Genomic DNA, 9,999 nt, shown 5'->3' on the forward strand with positions numbered 1-9,999 from the left:
CTGCTCACACAGAGCTCACCGAGCCAAGCACTGCTCCTGCTCCTGCTCACACAGAGCTCACCGAGCCAAGCACTGCTCCTGCTCCTGCTCACACAGAGCTCACTGAGCCAAGCACTGCTCCTGCTCACACAGAGCTCACCAAGGCAAGCACTGCTCCTGCTCACACAGAGCTCACTGAGCCAAGCACTGCTCCTGCTCCTGCTCACACAGAGCTCACCGAGCCAAGCACTGCTCCTGCTCACACAGAGCTCACTGAGCCAAGCACTGCTCCTGCTCACACAGAGCTCACTGAGCCAAGCACTGCTCCTGCTCACACAGAGCTCACCGAGCCAAGCACTGCTCCTGCTCACACAGAGCTCACTGAGCCAAGCACTGCTCCTGCTCCTGCTCACACAGAGCTCACCGAGCCAAGCACTGCTCCTGCTCACACAGAGCTCACTGAGCCAAGCACTGCTCCTGCTCCTGCTCACACAGAGCTCACCGAGCCAAGCACTGCTCCTGCTCACACAGAGCTCACCGAGCCAAGCACTGCTCCTGCTCACACAGAGCTCACCGAGCCAAGCACTGCTCCTGCTCACACAGAGCTCACCGAGCCAAGCACTGCTCCTGCTCCTGCTCACACAGAGCTCACTGAGCCAAGCACTGCTCCTGCTCCTGCTCACACAGAGCTCACTGAGCCAAGCACTGCTCCTGCTCACACAGAGCTCACTGAGCCAAGCACTGCTCCTGCTCACACAGAGCTCACTGAGCCAAGCACTGCTCCTGCTCCTGCTCACACAGCTGCTCTCCACGCAGACACAGCTCACACAGAGCTCCTTCCCTTTGTTTGTCCTCCCAGGCCCAACAGCAGCACACAATGACAGGGCACATCCCCAACAGGGTCAAGCAAGCCAAGACAATAAGAAGAATGAGACAGACAGATTTCCCCTTTGTGGCATTACCCTGGATTTTTCAACCATCCACAGTTACAGGAAAATTACTATAAATTTGAAGAGAAATTGAAAGTTGGCTCTTTTTCCTATGTTTGCATTTTACAAAGAGAGGGGGAAGAAAGAGATAGAAAACATCACCTTTTGGTATTTGTTCCTTGCTGGTTTCATACTTTAGAAACCTAGACTGAAAACAAGAGGGCAACAGGAGCTGTCAGACTTCCACCAGCACGTCTCTCTGGCACCTCCGAGTGACACACTGACAAAAACTTCTGGTGTTGTCCAAAGGAAAGATGAGGGCAGAAGCTGAAAGCACAGCTGGCTGGCTGAGAGCCGGGAGGCTGCGGCAGCAGAGCTGAATGCCGGCAGGGCCAGGTGCCCGCAGAGCTGTGTGCCAGCAGAGCCGCCCGTGCCCGGGCAGGGCTGCGTGCCCCCAGAGCCGTGTGTGTGCCCGCAGAGCCGTGTGTGTGCCCCCAGAGCCGTGTGTGTGCCCCCAGAGCCGTGTGCCCCCAGAGCCGTGTGTGTGCCCGCAGGGCCGTGTGTGTGCCCCCAGAGCCGTGTGTGTGCCCGCAGAGCCATGTGTCTGCCCCCAGAGCCGTGTGTGTGCCCCCAGAGCCGTGTGTGTGCCCCCAGGGCCGTGTGTGTGCCCCCAGAGCCGTGTGTGTGCCCCCAGAGCCGTGTGTGTGCCCCCAGAGCCGTGTGCCCCCAGAGCCGTGTGTGTGCCCGCAGAGCCGTGTGTGTGCCCCCAGAGCCATGTGTGTGCCCACAGGGCCGTGTGCCCCCAGAGCCGTGTGTGTGCCCCCAGGGCCGTGTGTGTGCCCGCAGAGCCGTGTGTGTGCCCCCAGAGCCGTGTGTGTGCCCCCAGGGCCGTGTGTGTGCCCGCAGAGCCGTGTGTGTGCCCGCAGGGCCGTGTGTGTGCCCCCAGAGCCGTGTGCCCGCAGGGCCGTGTGTGTGCCCCCAGGGCCGTGTGCCCGCAGGGCCGTGTGTGTGCCCCCAGGGCCGTGTGTGTGCCCCCAGAGCCGTGTGCCCGCAGGGCCGTGTGTGTGCCCGGGCAGAGCCGTGTGTGTGCCCCCAGAGCCATGTGTGTGCCCCCAGGGCCGTGTGCCCGCAGGGCCGTGTGTGTGCCCGGGCAGGGCCGTGTGTGTGCCCGCAGGGCCGCCCGTGCCCGGGCAGGGCCGCACACGCTCTCCGCGGCCCAGCCACCGCTAGAGGAGGGCAGAGTGCCACCGACTGAGGGGCCACGCTCCCGCAGCTGTGGCAGACACATTACAGCCTGAGCTACCGCAAATAGACTTGGTATTTTTGTAACCGAGGAGTCTCCTCAGTATTAATGAGATCCGGTAGGAGCTGGGGGAAATTACACACACCCAAGATATCTCCAAATTTTATTTAAAACCCAAGGGATCCCAAACCCATAGACATCACTTCTAGTCATCACTAACGATGTTAAATCATGATGATTCCGAGCATTTCAGCTGCAGAAATCAAGCGTCTGGAAGACAGTTACCTATTTTTCTTTTTAAACAAAAGCTGAAACTTTCCATCGCTTCTACTCATGTCTATAATCCCCATAGAAAATCTTCAAAATATGAGCTGAATACAGAATAAAAGTTGACAAACCAAGACAGCAAGACAGCCTTCAAAAGGACTCCAATTTATAGATAAATGATAATCTTCTCATTTTTAAGACCATCTCATCATTTTGGGTGGGCCCTATCGCTAACTTTCAAGGGTACAGGACTGCTTATTTTGTGGGCAAGTTTCTGGCATTGATGGAACAGACAAGCCATCATTTGAAAAGACAGCAACACTGCAGCAGGCCTCAGCCAGTTTCAGAGCCATGACTTGTTTAGCTATCGAGCATTCTTAGATCCTTAAAGGGGCAGAATGATTTCTAAAGGCTTCAAGCCCACCTCTCTGAGCAGTACATTTGACTGCATCCTGCTCCACCTGGTGCTAGGCTGGAATTCCAGCTCCTAGCCATCATCCAAGCTCCCACACCCTGACAGACCCAAAGGCTCACCGCGGCTGCAGCGTGCAGCTCTTCTCTGAGGACAACTGATGGTTTCATTCTCTGCACGAGAGGCTTGGAATAAGGGCTACTGCAAGATGCACATCACAAAAACAGCTAGTCCTGGAGCTCTGCTGCAGTCCCCAAAAAGGGAAAATTCACATGGTAATGCCTTAAGAATCCAGCTGGAGAGAACAGGAGAACATGCACTATTAAGCAATAGTCAACAGCATGAGTAGGCACTGTGCATTATGCCAGCTACAATTATTTGTCTGTCATTATTTATGTCTGTACCCAGGACCCACACATACAAACATACACATACATACATACATTTAGGGAGAACTGATTTTACTTTTTGCGTTGCAAGTCCTTCCACTGTATTTTTCCATCTAGGAAACCCCATATATGATCTCCCCATTCTTCTTACAGAACAAGTTCTCTGTTTCAAACAGAGAACCAACAAAGTCTCTCAGTTGTGAAAGCAAGTCCTCCTTCTGCTACAAATATATCAACTCCAGCCCACAGTATTATTGCTGAAATTTCAGCAAAAAGCAAACACTACACACTAATTCTGATACATAGTCTAACACAGGCAGTATGCTGAGGCCCTAAACAAAAAACCAAAAACAAACAAGCAAAAAAAAATTGATAAGACAAAAAAACCTTTTCAAAGCATTGAATTTTAAAATCATCTTAGAGAATAAGTTCTTCCCCAGCCTCCAGAGTGTTTTCTCACCTGCAATATATTGATATTAGCCAGATTGATTACAGTAGCCAGAATTCAAGAATTAGAATGTAGCAGAGCACTACTCTGGCGCAAGACATTTTGACAGAGTGGTGGCTATTTCTGAGCTTAAAATACAGTACTACTTAATGGTAAAGTAAACTCTACAGGCTCTTCCAAATAGCTCCATCAACTTGGATTAAATAGCATACATTTCATGTGGCAAGAGGTACACCATATCCAGTGCTGAACTTAGCTATTTTAAAAATTAATTAGGCAATTATACACATGGGGAAACTGTTCTAGTAATTTAGCTGCTTAATCAAATCCCAGGTACCAAATTATGGACCTGATCCTGCAGTTCTTATTCAAGTCAAACTCCTATTGATGTCAGTGGGAGTTTTGCCTAATTAAAGATCAGGACATACACATGTGCAAGGCTGCTTTAAAACTGTGGCTTTGAATTTAGTCTTAGGAATATGAATATGGCTCTGAATCCCAAATCGTTGCCTACAAGTTTCTCACGTGAGACTTTGGGTATATTAATATAAATTTTTCCTAAGTCTGGCTCAAATTAACTTCTAGGTAAAGTCTGGAGATTTAGCTAAAGAGTCTTACACGGCCCAATGGCAAACTGACCTAGTTTTGCAATTTTATTTTAAAGCCAATTAAATACTGCCACAGAACAAGGAGCAGGTTGTAGACACATCACCTACAAATCGCACACAGCTGCAGGAGCTGGCTTTGTGTTAGTGCTGGGATCAGTGCAGTCCACACAAGGTGCCCCAAGGGGTCAGTGGCTACGCTCCCAACAGGGACTGTCCCAAAGAAAGGTTCTGGCTGCAAGGCCCAAGCCTGCCAAACAAGAGGAGGAGTATTTGGGCTGGAGGAGCAAGAACAGTGTCCTCCCTCACGTTCTTCAGCCCCAGCCCCCCAAGAGCCCTTGTGGGGTGCACTTCAGGCAGGGGCAGGCTGGGCTCAGGGCTGGTGCACGAGGGCTGCCTTCCCCCCGGCTGCTCATGCTGATGTTGGTCCTGAGGGCATCAAAGCCGACGCCTTCGAGCGGCGTACAGACATACTCTGCTGATCCTGCCTCTGCAGATGCCTTGGTGATGTGTCAAGGGGCACTCTGAGGCATCACCGGCTACGAAAAGGTAAACCAAAATCAGTCAACAAGCAAGAAATCTGGTGGAGCAGAAGATTACTAAACACTGACAGGTGCCTGGTTAGTATTAGATGCTTGAAGGGAAATGTCTGCCTGGCCAAAAAACATGGGAGTGAGCATATACCCCAGACCCCGTCTGCTCAGTGGCAAAGAAGAGCAGTAAAACTCTTTTCCTTTTAAGCAAAATAGAAACAACACTTTTCAGCCAGCATTGGGTTGTCTGTGCACTTGCTAAGTGACGCCCTCAAAGCAGGAAGGACAAGACCTTGTGTGTGTCTGAAGATAGAAGGAAATCACAATTCTGTCTAATATACTGGAGCAATTGACCATGAAAAGGTTACATGTTAGGAAATAATTATCTCTAGACACAGCTACTGACAAGGTCAGTGTCCACAAGGATTATTTCCTGCTCACCCAGTGCCTGCTGCCTGCAAGGGAGGTGGGTCTCCTGAGCTCCCAGCCCCACATTTCACTGATGCTAATGGCACTTGTGCACTGAGTGGCCCAGCAGCTGAAGCAGATAACCAGGAGTGAAGGGGTTAAGTGCCTGTCACAATAGAAACCTCTGGGGGCACTTGACCTTTTCACATTTTTTATTCAGGAATGAGCATCTTGTGCCTGTTGGAGGAAGTTCATCTACATTTGTCCTCATTCTTCACCCTGCTTGTGTATTGTCCCTTCCCTTCACTCGGTGCCCCCAGCGTCCCATTAAGTACCAAGCAACCTCTGTTGATGAATATGAATTTAGAGCAAAGATAGAGGGGACACAAATACTACACATTGATCAAGTGACTTACAAGGAATTTAAACATATTCAAGGCATATGTTTCTGCCAAATAGCTTCCTACACATATAATACTCACCTGTCAGTACTTTGGCACAAAGAGGAAGAAAATCACAGATTTTGAACAGAAGCACTATGCTACCTGGAGCAACAGTCTGACAAGAGCATTAAAGATGTTTAAATGCTAAAAAAAAAGACTAAATCACAGCACTGACTTTCACATGCTAAAGAACGTGCCACAAGAGAAGGCACTGTGATACCTGCCCTTGGTCTTTCATTCAGCAATTAAGACTGAATTCCTCTGTTCCAAGAGGGAGGGTCTGCAAACCTCTCTGGCTGCAAATCAGTCAAGGGGGATAAATTCAGAATGAGTTTGTCACTGTCTGCTTCGTTTAGGGGCAGATATTCTAAAAAGGTGCAAGCAATATTCGAGACCTTGATCCTGCTGGGATCAAGGAGAGTTTTGCATCGGCTTAAATAAGAGCGGGCTCTACTCTTAGAGCACGTGTGTCCAATTTGTTAATGTTTTGGGTTCAAATAAAAAACAAATCTCAAGTCTTCCCGGCATGGAAGTTTCAACCACATTCTTCCACTGGGGGAGAGCATCAGGGCTTACACAAGAAAGAGTTTCTGAATGATCTAAGTGAATGGTCCTGAGGAGACTAGCATTACTGTGAGCTTTGAACACAACTACAGAGGGTCTTTTATAGATGTACTCCAGAGGGGAGATCCTTAGATGGGTCCTTTAATGCCTACCCCCATATGCAATCCAGATGAAACTCTTTATCAGATGAGGCCCAGATCTTGCTCCCATTAAAAGTTCTGCCACTGAATTCAGTGGGAGCAGATCTATTTGTCTTATATGCTTATACAGCTTCCCTTATCTCAGTGCCTCAAAATAATGACCCTTCATCCCTTTGAGTCTGAGGAATTCTATTTTCTCTCCTTTGCACACAGAGCACAGCCAGACCAGGTGACGTAGTTATGTGTCACAAGCATATCCAGGTCAGGAAAGGGTCCTAACTCCAAGTGTCCCAAACCTTAGACCAAAGTACTATTCCACACCTTGTCACCACCATGAAACACCTTTATCAAGTGGAGACACACAAGTCAGATTAGAGAAGCCAGTTTCTCTCTCTTGTTTGGACAAGGAGGAACAAAGCCACGTGAGAAAACAACATTCGAGCATCTCTCATTTCTTTCTTCAAATAAGTTTTTCCAACTTGTCTTCTGCCACTGACCTTCCTCAGTCACTACTGGATGAATAGGAGTCAGCCCTTGGCTGCTGCACTATGCTGCAGTTCTAGAAAATATCCTTCACAGCTTATACATCTCCACTGGCTGCTTTCCAGGACTCAGCAACCCATCCCAAGATAAAAGTAGTGCTCCAACAAACCCATAGGTACAATGCCAGTCACTGTCCACTATGTCCCAAAGGTAGCAGGTAACTCCATCGTCACTGTCCTTGAAGCACATCCACACAAGAGCTTTTGGGAGGATTCAGTGCAGAGTAGAAGGCAGGTCTTGGCCTTGAACAAGAATTAACTGAAGACACCTCAAGCTCACACAGGAATGTTTCCTAGCAGTGGATGCTGCAAAATCCCTCACGTGCTGGAACGCTTTCAGAAAGATCCCTTCCCCACTGGCAAGGGACAGGTGTGCTCCTGCAGCCACCACCCACTGTCAGTCTGCCCCATCTCCAGGGAAGCATCCCAGGGCAGTACCAGCCAGCAGGGACGAGCACTGGTACTGCAGGGACGCTTGCACACCAGCAGAGCCAGCCCATGCCACGTGAACACACCTGAGAGGTGTCACAGCAGCACCCACCTCCCTGGCAGCTTCATGCCATCCCTGCCTGCAAACCAGGCAGCTCTGGGCTGCACCTGACAGCCACTTACAGCACTTAGCCCACGGCTGCTTGAGCACTGAAAAGGGAAACGCTGTGAGAGCAAAATCACCTCCTCAATGTTCGTTATTACTTACCTTCCTGACAGCCCCAAAAGGGCTCCAACTGGGCTCTACAACCATGCCCCAGAGTGAAGGCTGTTAGTACCAAAAGGAGCTTGGGAAACAGAGGGAGAAGAGGTCTCTGGGAGCACTCGAAGGAGAACCCAGGTTTCCCATTTCCAGACTAATACCCTGCCCAATAGCTCCCTGTCCATTTTCAAGAGTACTGACCCAAATACATAAATGAAAGCAAGCGTGGGTTGTTTATTTCCAAGTATGAATGGCATGGTTTCCCCTGGGCTCCATGTTTCTTGGAATTATTTGAACTGGAAACCAATCAGCCTGTATTCGCTATTGATTTATTTTATAAAAATCTCTCATCCCTAAAGTAACAGTGCCTTTCCATGTCTCAGCCTGCTGTTTAGTGACACAGTAATCTAAAAGTTATTGATCACTTGGGTCTCTGCAGCCATAACATATCTTTCTAAGTGCCTTCATGGAGGACTATTTGCAACACAAGTACTATAAATGGCAGGGCTGCTAATAAAATGAGAAAAGACATTAATAGAGATGTAACACAGCATGGACAAAGACCAATGGAGGCCAGCATCAAAAGGGAACAAGTATGGTCATTATGAGAGAAGTTTCATTTCTCTTTGAACACCAGAAAGGCCACAACCACATTTTAGTCTAAACAGGAATGCCAGCCTGGACACAGACTGTTCAGACTACTCCCTACCTGAGCAGCAGAGTATCAGTGCTGGAGACACCCAGATGGTCTCATTCTGCTACAGCAGTTCTACTTGACTTCAGTCTACCTGTAGTTCCCAACATCCTGCATAACTTCTGCTTTTCTACAATAGCAATCAGTGCACCCCAGGACAAAGGATCTGGAGCAAGGTGTCTACACAAAGGAAGGTGTAGACACCTCATGGGCGAGAGCTGCTGCACAAGTGCTGAGCTGCCTCGACAGAGTCACCAGCATCAGAGTCCCAAGTGATCTGAAGCCAGACAGCACAGCAGCTTTCCCGTGGGCCTGCCTCAGGGCCATGCAGAAGGAAGTTCATCATCACCATGTTATTTAGACCTGGTTCTGTCCAGATCAGTAGGTACATCAGGCAGGAACAAGGTCTCTAATGCATGACCCCAGCTGAGACATTCTATGAGCTACAGATTTAAACCAGAAACACAAACACGTTGCCCCACCCAGAGATAAGGGGTCTGTACATCAATAGCAATCAGCATGTGCCACTTTACCCAGGCAAGCCAGAGTAAAATGTGCCTTCCCTGTCCCCTCCAAAGAGAGCCAAGATGTGTTTATTTTACATGGCACAACTCAGCTCTGCAGCCTGGACTCAGTCCCGCGGGGCAGTGCTGCCTTCATGACCAGAACAGAATTTTTCCCCCCAAAATGAAATCAATCATGGGAACAGGACGGCTCTCCCTGACACCGCTAGGCAGCGAGCCTGCAGACAGGCAGTGTGCTCAGGAACACACTTCCAGAAGCAGCTTTCAGGAAACATTTGCAACCATTTAAATTTCCCACCCAAGAAGTTTTGCACTTGTCAATTTACCTTATGCCACGGGTTTTTAATTTAGTTGTACGGGAAGAAACTTTATATGCCTCAAATTTTATATGTTAATGCCAGATGTGAACACAACAGCATGTGTTCCCTGTCTGCCTGCTGCACTCCTTGGGAAAGGATGCTGTAATGCTGCAGCTCCAAACACTCACACAATCAACAAAACGCTTGCCCCTCTTCTTCAGCAGCGATTCCCCCAGTGCCCTGGGGAATTCCAACTGGCAAGACAATCTGCTCACGCATACTTCCCAGCCTTCTGAGCACAAAATATCCCTGGATGCAAAAGGATTAAAGAAAAAAATTTGATTTGCTAATTACGAAAGATAATAAGGAAACTGCTGAAGACCATGCACTGTCTATTGCAACATGAGAATGCATTCCAGATGCTTCCATGTACGGAGAGGGTGGAGATTATGGATCCAAAAAGCTTTTAAATGAAGGTGACAGAGTTTTTTCTACTACATAGACCTGAGATGGATGAACATGAAAAGATGCAACTTATTTTAATTATCATTGTTCTGTTTTAAAACTAGGAACTCTTTTGCACAGTTTGGTGGGGTTTTTTTTCCCAGAAGTTAAATATTTTTGCAACTCTTATCAGTTCTGAAAGTATAACTCAGTACATGATACACATGTTTGTCCTCCTGGACTTCCAGCACTCTTCCAAAAGCATCCCTGAGGACAAGGCCTACAACTCCAAATTCCATGACTGCTATGAGGCATGGAAAATAGCATTACCGGTTAACGGCATCAAAGAGTTTGCATGTGTTAAACAATGAACAATAATTTCTTGTTAGAACCACTGCCCAAACACTGCTGTCACTGGCAGAGCCATCTTCCCGCGAAGCTTGGG

The sequence above is a fragment of the Melozone crissalis genome, unplaced genomic scaffold (genome assembly GCF_028551555.1).
Source record: "Melozone crissalis strain CALT ecotype California unplaced genomic scaffold, PUWL_Pcris_2 ptg000068l_1, whole genome shotgun sequence".
NCBI classification, from domain to species: domain Eukaryota; kingdom Metazoa; phylum Chordata; class Aves; order Passeriformes; family Passerellidae; genus Melozone; species Melozone crissalis.